Raw genomic sequence first — 12,587 nt, forward strand, 5'->3', positions numbered from 1 at the left:
CTGTGGTACACCTGGAATGGGGGGGTCACTTCTGGCACCTGGGACGCCTGGGTGCTGAGCTGGCTTTGGAAGCACCCCCATCCCCGCCGCCCCTCACCCCGTTGCGCTCTCTGCAGAGGTGGGGATGGACCGGGCGGGGGAACCGCTTTCGTGGCCAAAGCAAAGCTGGGGTCAGGGTGGCTCTCTCCCCCTTGCTCCTGTGGGGCAATCGCCTTCGCGGGACCTCTGCAGCCCCAGACCACTGTGGGACCTCAAAGGGCTGTTGCCTGTCCAAGGCAGCTCTGGGGAAACGTGGGGCAGGGGCTGAGACCTGTCCAGGCATTGGACCTCAGGGTGGGGGTCTTCATGTGCATGCGTGGGAGCACAAGGGCAGACCCTGCCTCGGGAAGGGAGAGCCAAGTCTGAGCTGGAGCCCCCAGTCTGGGGCTGCCTGACCTGACCCGGCTGGGGACCCTTCCAGCTTCTGCCCTCCCCTGGCCCCCGCACACACGTTGTGCAACTCGTACTGATAACCCTGACCTCAGAGCACACGTCGGGCGCTACCTCTGGGCTGCGGGGCAGTGCCTGCAGGTAAGGTCTAACCCAGCATGAGCCAGGACAGCAGAGGATGCCACAGCGAGCCTGTGGCTCCCGGACAGGATCCCCAGCCCTGCTGACTGCTCACGGACACCCAGCCGTGGGCTCCACGGTGCCTTCGCTGCAAAGGCACTCCTAAAACATGGCTGCAAAGGGATGGTGCTGTTTCCCCAAGTACAGCCAGCACTGACAGGGAGACCCGCGCGGGAGAGTGGCACCTCGTCCCCTTCAGCCGGGGGACATCAACACCAGACCAGGCTTTCACTGTCCTCTCTGCTTGGTCCCTGTACTTCATGCCAACAGCACTTGTAACATCATCCCTAGGGGGAAGGAAGGGCTCTTTCCTTTCTGACCTTGGCAATACCTCTGGTGTAGATGGACTGTCATCCACATCATCCATCGACTGGCCGTCTACATCCAGAGCCTCATACCTGTTGTACAGAGTCACCTGGGAAGACGAGGTGGCCAAGGAGAGTTTGCCTGCCACCCCGAGCATGGACTTGCCTCCATTCACTCCTACCCTTTAAACCACCACCTTCAGCCTAGCAGAGGGAGGATACAGGATCCCCTTGATCTTGATTTTCTTCTGGTGGCTGTTCCTGTTTCTGTCTCATGGAGGGCAGAGCATGGTTCCACCAGTCTATGCTTTCCTCAGACTTCTCAATGCTCCTTGAACTTTCTACTTCCTCTTGTAGCTCTGCCACCAGGCTGAGCAGACCATCCACTTGTCCACACCCCACAGAGCTCTTCTCACCACTGCCATCCATGAAAGGCACTTGCATGCCCTGCAGCCCGAGGCCTGGATGCCTGCATGTTTTCACCGGAGCTCTCTCTGGGTTGCCACATCCATCCTGGTGAGTGCAGAGTACAGAGCTTTCTTCCAGGTGGATACCATAGCCAAGCTCCTCCTGGGAGAGTGATGACCACCAACTGAACTCGCTTCTTTTGCTGGTAGGATGATGACGCCCTTCCTGCGCAAACTGCCATGCAAACTGCTGCGCACACCCTGGCTGATCACCACACAGTTGGCCTGCTCTGCTGGCAGTGCTCCTGGCCACTAGTGCTCCATAGGCTGCTTTTTATGGGGGTGGGGTGGCTGCGGTTGCTCTGGCAATGCCTAGACCTTGAAAGCATCTTTCATGAGAGCTGTCAGCTCTCAGTGGGTGTCTCCGCTGCCCTGGCATTTTCCTGCCTTAGGAAACCCCCTTGTGCAGCAAGATCTGCCGCTCTACCGTGGATCGGGCTGGCTCACCTGGGTGGAAGAGCAAGGAGGTGTTAATGAGATGGGACATGGAGGAATGAAAAGGAGAAGCCTTGCATAGTTCCTCTCTGCAAGAGACTGGACTGGGGGTGCTGACAGGACAGGGTCATAGGGACAAAGGCAAGGAATTGGACATCAAAACAGAGGGGATTTTGGGTCACCAAGTAAAGTGACTGGCAGGGACTGAAGGCAGAAAATCTGGGGAGACCAAAATGAGGGTCTGGGAGCCCATTCTCCAGCCGACACACCCCAGGGGACTCATATGTCTAGGTATCCCCACTCCTCTCAAGGGGGGACCCAGGTATCTGGGACCTACATAGGAACCCCGCTGTCTCCTGGGTATCCAGGCACCTGGGCTCCACCTGGGAACCCCGCTGTCTCCTGGGTATCCAGGCGCCTGGGCTCCACCTGGGAACCCCGCTCTCTCCTGGGTATCCAGGCGCCTGGGCTCCACCTGGGAACCCCGCTGTCTCCTGGGTATCCAGGCGCCTGGGCTCCACCTGGGAACCCCGCTCTCTCCTGGGTATCCAGGCGCCTGGGCTCCACCTGGGAACCCCACTGTCTCCTGGGTATCCAGGCGCCTGGGCTCCACCTGGGAACCCCACTGTCTCCTGGGTATCCAGGCGCCTGGGCTCCACCTGGGAACCCCGCTCTCTCCTGGGTATCCAGGCGCCTGGGCTCCACCTGGGAACCCCGCTGTCTCCTGGGTATCCAGGCGCCTGGGCTCCACCTGGGAACCCCACTGTCTCCTGGGTATCCAGGCGCCTGGGCTCCACCTGGGAACCCTGCAGTTCCCTGGGGACCCAAGCATTTGGGTGCTGTACTTTGTGGCCATGGGGTGGTGGTGGGTGCTGGCTCCCTGGCTCCCTGGAAACCCAGGCATCAAGGCAGGGGGGCTTGCCTTGTGGCAGTGGGTGGCCCTGGCATCCTGGCTCCCTGCGGTGCACTCCTGCCTGCTCTGCTTTGGGCCTCCCAGTCAGCGGGAACAGCTCTGCCATGACATTACTGGGGCCCCCCTCAAGGACCCTCGACATCAACGCTGCCTTGAGGCCCTTGCCCAGGCTGCTGAGCCACTTTCCTCTGTCACTGTGGGTGCGTCATGGGTTCCCCATCCTGACCGGCACCTCCATCCCACCAGGGACCTCCAGCCCAAGGGGGACCACCACTCTGAACAGGATCCCAGAGCCGTCTGGGGTTTCCCACTTCAACCGATGCCCTCATACTGACACGGGATCCCTGGCAGTTGAAGACCCCTTTCCTAAACAGAAACCCCAGGGACCCACCCCAGACAGGCACCCTACGACTCCCAACAATGCCAATGTCTCCCTAGTCCTGACCTGGACCTCAGGGACCTCTGGGAACCCCAACCCTGCCTAGGACCCTGAGAATCACCCAAACCAGAACAGGGACACTGAGGACACCCTGGCCCTACCTAGGACCTCAGGAATCCCCAAGAATATCTGACCCTTCCCCAGTATCCCTAAACCCTGATCAGGACTGCAGAACCCCCAGAAACTCCCAGCCCTTACTGGACCCTCCCATCCCTGAACCTCCAATCCCAACCCTGTACTGGTCTCAGCACACCTGTACTGGTCGCAGGGTCGGGGCAGCGTGATGTACTTCGGGAGATCGTCATGGATGCCCTGCATTTTCTGGAGAAGCAGAGCAAGACGAGTGAGCAGGGGATGTGGGACATGTGAGGGGTAGGGTCAGGACATGGGTCATGGGGGATAGGACACGGAGGCCTTGAATGGGGGGTGTGGTGAAATACAAGACGATATGGAGGTCTGGGGCTGTAAGGGGATAGCTGGGGAATCCTGAGGGTATGTGGGCTTCAAGGTATACAGCTTCTGGGGGGAGGGGCGGGGTGTTGGGGGGGTATTTGGGGATATATGGAACTCCAGTAGGGACATATGGGGTTGAGGCAAGTACAGAGGATCTGTGGGGTCTGAGGAGGGATTCTGGGGATCAGAGGGAGGTTACATTGTCTACCTGGCCTTCTGGACAGAGCCCTTTGAGGTGTCTCTACAGGCAGCCGTCAACGTAATCTGGGCGAAGCTGAGCCATCTGGAGAAAGGTATGGGGCCAGTGGGGACGCCCACCCAAGACTCCCACTCTGGAAATTCTCCAGGACCCCCACTAAAGGGACTGTCACAGACCCCCCCACCATGGACATCTACACCCCAGGGACCCCCACCTTGGGCACCCCCATCCTGAAGAAACCCCTGGGGATCCCATCTGGGCTGGACAAGGGACGAGCCCAAACAGCTCATCACAGGGATGCGGATCCCCAGTGATCCCCAGTCTAATGCTGCTTCCTCTCCACCAGCTCCAGCCTGTGTCCCGCCTTGTGGTGAGTGCCCGTCTCTCTGTCTTGCCACCCTCTGTCGCCTCATACATCTCCCATCCCCATGGGACCAGCAAGTCTCTCCATCCTAGGATACCAGCCAGCTGCTCGCGTCTTCCAGTGTGCTACCTGCCGCCTCGTGGACTGCCAGTTTCCCCTGGATTGCCCAGGTATGGGGACATGGTAGACCCAGGCATCCAGGCTGGTCTAAGTCCCACCCCGGCGCTGGGTGCCTCCAGGTCTCTGGGGGCAACTGCCATTCCTCATGTGTGGCCATGCCTGCTGGGCCCACCATGAACGCACAGCAGTGTGCTGAGGTGCATGCCTGTGCACCTCTACTGCGAGCACGTGAGCACTTGTAGTCACACAGGAGCACATTCATTCCTGTAAGTGCATGAGTAGATGTGAACTCACATGCTTCTCAATGCTCCCAGTGCAGGTCCTGCGGGCCCAAACAGATGAAACCGTCACACTGCACTGCTCTGTGCCCTTTGCCACCCTCCCTGGCCTGCCCGTTACCTGGATGTTTGCCAAGGACGTGAGTTGCATATATGCTTGTGCAAGGGTGTACACAGACATTCAAGAGAGGACTGGGCCTGGGTAGCAAGGCCTGCATGCACACAGTTGTGCGCTTGCCATAAGGACAATCCATAGATACAGGTATGGCTTATACAGTAGATATAAGTAGCACGTGTGTAAGCATGCACAGGATGCAAGCAAGTGCTGACCCATGTGAAAGGTGCACACAAGCAAGAGGCAGGTCACTTGTGTTTGCAGATTCATGTGTACTTGTGTGCACACGTGTGGCAAGGAAGTGGCTTTTGCTCTGCTTGTGCATCCCTCTGTGCATACAAAGAGCACAAGGAGCACGTGGGACATAAGGTGCATGCACATGCATGAGTAAAGGGTACAAGAAGCATGCTTCATCACGTGGGACATGACAAGCATGTGCAGGACACGTGTGCCTTTGCATGCACATGTATATTGTTTCATGTACCTGGTGGACCAGGCTGCCTTGATGTGTTCCCCCCCTTCCCCAGCTGTACACACAGGACCTGACACTGTTTGAGGAGCTGCAGGGAAGCACAGAGGGATCTCGCATTCTGATCATCCATGACCCCATTCCAGGAACCATCGCCTGTTCCCTGGGGGAGGTTTATGAGCCATTGGTCCGCAAGTACTTCTACCTCAACGGTGCGCCCAGACACCTGAGTACCCTTGGGGGCAGTGAGCAGTGTGGGGTGAAGTAGCACCCCAGACACCTGGGCCCATGGGCGGGGGGTGCATGGGGTGTGAGTAGGGTGCCAGTACACCTGGGTCCATGGTGGACAGGTGTAGTGGAGCAGGTGTTCCCTGATGCCTGGCTTCTCTGGGGACAGTGGGGCACATGGGGTGGAGCAGGGACCCCCAGATGCCTGGGTCCCAGAGGGCAGTGAGGTCTGTGGCGGGAGCAGGTCCTACAAAAGGACACCTGGTCCCTGGGAAGCAGTGCCCCATGACCCGAGGTGTCTGTGTCTCTACAGTATCAGAGGGAAGTGTGGAGGACGAGCACAGACTCCAGGCTCGGTTCAGAGCTGTGCTACATTGGCCCCACAGCAAGACCCGCCTGCGCCACATGCTATTGCTGGGGCTGGCACTTGGCTCCATGGCGCTCGTGCTGCTGCTGGTGTGAGTCCTCCTGACCTGGTAAACCTTAACCAAAATCCCGATAGACTGCAAGCCATGGACTATGTCCCCCTGGGACTCCCACTGTCCTCTGACCCGTTCCAGGACACCTCCCTTGCACCCAGCACCACTTCAGGCTTCCCTGCTGCCCCCAGACTCCCTAATTATCCCTGAGACCCTGCCATTCCCCCTTGTCCCCAGAACACCCACTATCCCTTAGGCGCCCCAGTTACAGTCAGTTGACCCCGTGGTCCCATACTTTCACCCTTAGACCCACCAGTTGCCCCCAGGACCACCAAATTGCCCCTTGGGCCCCCCAGATTCCTCATGATCCCCCTCTCCTCAGATGGAGATACAGGGTCTCCTCCCCCCTGTCCCATCCCCACCCTTTCTCTATTCCCCCTTCTGCCTTCCAGGGCCACCTGTCAATGCTGGAGACTCACAAACCGCAGTGACCCCCAGACATCTGACAGACCTGGACAACAAGGTCCCTCAGAGGATTCCGCATGCCCGGGATCACCCTAGGGGAGCTTGACACGTGGATCCATCCCTAAGGACCAACATTTCCACAATTGCTTTCTTGTATTGGGGATGGCATGTGCAAATAAGGACAGTCTAAAAGCAGAACCAAAGAGTTCTAAACATGTGTATTACGCTGGAGATAGAGATCTGGGTGTTTTGGGCTTGCACACAGAAATCTGTGGGCTGGCGTACAGAAAAACTGGGTAACAGGCAGTGCACAAGCAGTCCAAAATACAGTCCCAAAACCCCTGACCCTGCATTTCAACAGCCAGCACTAAGGGAAGGTCAGTCTGCTACCTGTAGGAAAGCTTTCTTTTGATACTGATGTATTACTACACCTTTATATGTCATGGCCATTACAAATGCCAAGTTACTTTCTCCTCTGATATTTTTTTTTTGCCTGAAACCATTTTGTCACATATTTACTTTTATACCACTGTATAACCCAGTTGACTCAATTTGGTAATTTGAATAAACTGCTGCTACAGATTTTTCAGTCATTATGTCTGTAACAAAATGATCAAACAGTGGAAGAAGAATGCTATATGATTCCTTGAAGAAGAGATTTTAGAAAAAAAACTACTCTAAAACCCTTAGGCTGTGATCACAGTATCTTCAGTGCTCTATGTTGCCTTTAAACATATCTAGACTTATGTTAGAAAAAACAACTACCGGAAAAACATGACAAAACAGGCTACAACTGCAGTACACACAGAGTATGCCCCTATCCCATCGGCGTATTCAGTCCAAAGCTACTGGTAAAATGCTTCTGCCACCTGGGTGGACACTCCAGCTGTGTTTACATCTGCTGGGCTGTCAGTGCAGGTTATGGCTGAGCAGCAATCTCTGGGCTGAAGCCCCAGTCTGTGCCCCCCATCCCATCCCATCCCATCCCATCCCATCCCATCCCATCCCATCCCATCCCATCCCATCCCATCCCATCCCATCCCATCCCATCCCATCCCATCCCATCCCATCCCATCCCACAGAGGCCAACCCTCACCCGAGAATGGACCTTTTCCTCTTGCCTGATACCCAACAGAACCACCATGTGCTCCTCCTGGATGCTGCAGCTCATGCTTCTCATCCAAGTAATACTAACATTTTCCATTAGGAACACACTTTGGGTTTGTGATCCCTGCCTATTTCTTCTGCTGCTAACGAGTGGGCTGAGGGGGTAGCGGGGTGCAAATCACACTCCCTTCAGTCACAGGTTTCCATCAGGCTGTGTGAAGCAAAGGGAAGAGGATGAAGTTCTTCCTATCTTGGGTGCTGACGACAAAAACATACACAACTGGCAAAGGAGGATGACAGAAAGATGCAGCCACCAGGCATGGGCTCTCCTTTCCTCTCAGACCTCTTGGGCTCTTTCCTTGTCTGTGCCCCAGGCCATGGCTGGAGGGGCTCAGCACAACATGGAGCAGCTGAGGGCAGAAAGAGCGCTGGATTGCTGCAGTCCCACAGTGGAGGGCTTGCTACAAGGTCATTTGCTACGTGAAGTGCAGTGAGTGTGTCCTCCAGGACTCTGACTCCTTATTGCATGCTCTGGAGGGGTTTGTGGGGGGCTCAGCTGCACAGCAGCAGCTCAGACAGCCTTGCTGGAGCTCTAGCACAGAAGCCATCAGCTGCCAGGCACAAAATCCAGTTCCTGAGACCGTCCAAATGGACGGACCTGGGAGAATGAGCCCTTATGGCCCACTGTACGTTGGGGCTGACTGAGGGTCTCAGTGATGAGGCAGCCAGAATGGCCCCTCCCCAGAGACTGGGGCAGCTCTCAGGCCTGGCTATCCCTTCAGAGAGGAGGCTGGCAGTGCACCAGAGTGTACCAGCATCCTCAGAGGTGTGCCATGCTCTGCAGCACACAGCTTGCCACCCCAAGCAGAGGATCCCATGGAAGTAGGGGCCACCAACCCACACTCTTCACCCCAAAACCAAAATTAGATGGAGACAGGGGACATTTTTATTATATGTTTCCTGCAAGCAAGCAAGAAATCAAGCGAAAGTAGCAGAAAGCTTGTGTGGATGAGCAAGGTGCTCCTTAGTAAACTCAGACATATAAAGGAAGTGGTCAGGAAAGCATAGTATGATGGTCAATGGAATAAAGAGATGATGGCCAATAGAATAAAGAGATGCTGTCCAGTCATTCAGAGATGGCGTTGGGAAAGCCAGGGCTGCCCTGGAGTTGAATCTAGTAAGGGGTGTGAAGGGCAGCAAGAAAGATATCGACAGGTATAAAACCAAAAGGAATACTAGGGAAAATGTGGGTCTGCTGCTGAATCCCCATTCACAAGTCCTGGTGACGCAGGACATGGAAAAGGCCAAGGTACTCAATGACTTCTTCACTTCTATCTTTACTGGGAAGACCACCAACCTTAAGGAATTCCAGGCCCAAGAGATCAGGGGGGAAATCTGAAGTAAGAAAGACATACTCTTGGTGAAAGAGAATAAGGTTAGGGAATACTTAAGCCAACTGTGTGTACAGAAGTCCATGGGCCCTGATGGGATGCACCCACAAGTGCTGAGGGAGCTGGCCAATGTCATTGCAAAGCTGCTCTAAAAAATCTTTCATCAGTCCTGGAAACTGGGAGAAGTGTCTGAAGACCGGAGGAAAGTAAATGTCACTCTTATCTTCAAGAGCAAGAAGGAGGACCCAGGGAACCACAGGCTGGTGAGCTTCACCTTGATCCCTGGGAAGCTGATGAAGCAGCTAGTCCTGGAAACCATTTCCAGGCACATGAAAGACAAGACGGTGATCTGAAGTAGTCATCGTGGATTTACAAAGGAGAAATCGTATTTAAGTAGCCTGACCATCTTCTACAATGAGGGACTAGCATGATGAATGAGGGGAGAGCAGTGGATATTGTTTACCTCGATTTTAGTAAGCTTTTGACACTGTCTCCCCAAACATCCTAACAGACAAACTGGCAAAATATGGGTTAAATAAGTGAACAGGGAGGTGGACTAAAAAAAAGATGAATGGACAGGCCCAGAGTGCTGATTAGTGACATAAAGTCCAGCTGGACACCAGTGGTGTACTCCAGGAGTCAATCCCAAGGCCATCCAGCTGCAAGGTAGGTCTGCAAAAAAGGGCACGGAGATCCCGGTGAGCAAGAAACCAACCATCAGCCAGCAGTGGTCATGGTAAGGAATGACAACAGCATCTTGGGCGGCATTAGAAGGAGCATTGCCAGCAGGTCAAGGGAGGTGATCCTTTCCTCTGCTGCTAAGGCCATACCTGGAGTCCAGTTCCGGGTTCCCCAGTGCAAGAGGTACATGAATATGTGAGAGAGGGTCCATCAAAGGGTCCTGAAGATGATTAAGGGACTGAAGCATCTCTCCTTTGAGGAAGGGCTGAGAGAGCTGGGACTGTTCAGCCTGGAGAGGAGAAAGCTCAGAAGGGGATTTTATCAATGTCTATAAATATCTGAAGGGACAGAATGAAGAAGTGGGAGTTAGGGTCTTTCCAGTGGTGCCTAGTGCCAGGACAAGAATCAGTGGGTACAAACTGACAAACAGGCAGTTCCATCTGAACACAAAACACTTTTTCACTGTGAGGGTGACCAAACACTGGCACAGGTTGCCCAGGGAGGGAGTCTCCATTCTTGGTGATATTCGAAACCCAATCAGAAACTTTCCTGGGTGGCCTGCTGTAGCTGACTTTTCTTGAGGAGGGGGCTGGACCAGGTGATCTCAGGAGGTCCTTTCACATCTTGCCATTGCATCCCAATGAGGTGGCAAGAGAAGGCAGTGGAGGGCTTGGAGAGCACCTGAGGGCATTCGGACGGTTCTGGCATGAAAAGGAAAGCAAAGGTAGGACACTGGGAAGCACTTCAAAGAAAATGGGGGCTCTTAAGTGGCACCAGAAAACAAATGGAGAAGTCAGAAGTGTGCAGAAGGGAAATTGGAGGCCTCCAAAGGTGCACCTTCTTCTGGATGGACCAAAAGGTAAATGGAGTGATTCTAAAGGGACAAGAGGACCAAATGGAAGCCTCTGCGTTGAACCAGAGGGCAGATCCTGGGGACCACCAAAGGGCACATCAAAACCATTCATTCAATTCTGTGTCCGTTCAGATCCCCTCCAGGAACTCTTTATTCCCCCACATGCCTCTTTGGTCCCTTCTGTTCTTCTCTATGCATGCTCAGGTTCCCTCTGTTTCTCTCTGTGGACCCCCAATTACCCTCCATTCCCTTTTGAGTGCTTGTAGATCCTCTCTGCTCCTCTGCCTGTGCCTTAGAACCCAGCAGTTCCAACCCATGCATGCTCAGATCTCCTCCACTCCCCTTGGTGCACCCCCCAGCTCTTGCCATCCTTTCTGAGTGCCTAACATCCAAACTATGTCACCACTACCTGCTTTCAAATTCTTTCTGTTACCTTCTGGGTGCTCCTATATCCTCTTGGACTCATTCTGTTCACTTTCAAGCACTCTCAGATGCTCTCCATTCCTATCCAGCTCCTTTCATATCCCCTCATTGTGCTCTCTTGGAACCCTCTGTTGTCCTCCTTTCACAAAGGAGATCTCCATTCCCCTCATTGTATGCTCAAGTGTCCATCCATTTCCCTCTGTACGCACCCAGATCTCCTCTGTTCCCCTCCTTGAATACTCAGACATTCTCTGTTCCTTTCAGTGTCTGCTTAGTGCTGACTTCTTCCATCTGTGTACATCCCACTGTTGCCCTCCATTGACACTCACATCCCACCCATCCTTTCTGTGGGTGCCCAGTTCCTACAGGTTACACCATCAGATCCCTTCCAGTCCCTCTCCATACCCTCAATTGCCCCCCATTTTCCCTCCACGCACACTCAGATCCACTCCATCCTCTCCATGCACACAGGGCCAAGCTTTCTGCTTTCACCTCTGTGCACGCTCAGATCCCCCTGTTCCCCTCTGTACAAGCTCAGATCCCTGTTGCTGCTCTCCATCCACTCAGTTTCACTCCATTCCTGGGCAGACATTTGCTTTCATCTGTATCCATCCACCCTGCTTGACCAGTCTCCCAAACCGAGTGCCCCAGAGACTGCAGCTGTCTCAACTGGCCCACAGAAACTTTAACCAGTGTCTTTCAGCAGACCCATTCAGCTGCATCCTTGCAGATCAGGACTATGGACCACTGCGGAATAGAGAGCTCTCCTGCTTCCCCCAGATGAAGATCACCTCTACCACTATCCTCTGCTGTCATGCCATCCCGAAAACACCAGCCGCTCCAAATACTGTCCCACAACAATCAGCCAGTCCCTCTGGGAGTCTCGGGGCTGCTCTGACTTCCCCACCAAGAGCTGGGCTGGGCTTGTCAAAAGCACATTAAACAAGAACCAATTGACCTGGTAGCACCCTGCTGTAATGGTGGCAGGTGGGGACATCCCCAGTGTTTGCTCTCCGCACTGGCTGGTGACTGGCATTCAAGTGTTTATTTACTGAGCTGCACTCTTCAAAGCTCCCAAATACGCTGTTCCCAGGGGAAATTCCATCCAAGGAGCTAAGCACTCACAGAGGAGATCATTCCAAGGACTCTTGCTGGCATGGGGGGGTATTTTCTTTGCAGCTTAGGGAGCTATGTGCCTATGACCACAGGCACCTTCGTCTCGGCTTCTGTTTTCTAAGGACACAAAGGAGACGTAGCCTGATTTTCTTCTACAGGAGAAAGGAAGCTGGGAGGGAGGGTTGGACCCACTCACCCCACCCACTGCAGGGAGCACTACAAATACCTCTGGACCTGCCACTCCACAGCTTTGTGCTCCAGAGGGCATTCCCACATGGACGCCATGGGTGAGTACGGGGCTGAGAAGCGGGGCACTTCTTGCTAGCAATGGGAGGAACACATGTAGGGCAGCAATAGGGAGAGGCTCTGTGCACTGGTCCTCACACACCGATGGGGAGCAGTGGCACCAGTGCCCTCTGAGGGCATGATCACCTGCCACCCCTTTGAACATCAGCAGCTTGTGCTCTGCTCACCCTTGCCAGTCCCCTGCTTCAGAGGTCCAGAATGAAACTTGGCTCAGTGGGTTGTTGGGTGCTTTGCTCCACCCAAAACTATCTCGTGCATGACTTTTCAGGAGCTGGCCAAGGGGAAAAGGCAAGGTTTTCTACCCCTTGGGCAAAAGAACTGAGGCCTTTTAGCAAGCTTTGCAGCTTCCATGGACCAACCTGATGCCGCCCAGCAGGCTTGGTGCCCTCCTGCACCTCACATGGTCATGTTACACTGTGTAGTACTGAAGCC

This window comes from Falco rusticolus, chromosome 1, assembly GCF_015220075.1.
Source record: "Falco rusticolus isolate bFalRus1 chromosome 1, bFalRus1.pri, whole genome shotgun sequence".
Lineage (NCBI taxonomy): Eukaryota > Metazoa > Chordata > Aves > Falconiformes > Falconidae > Falco > Falco rusticolus.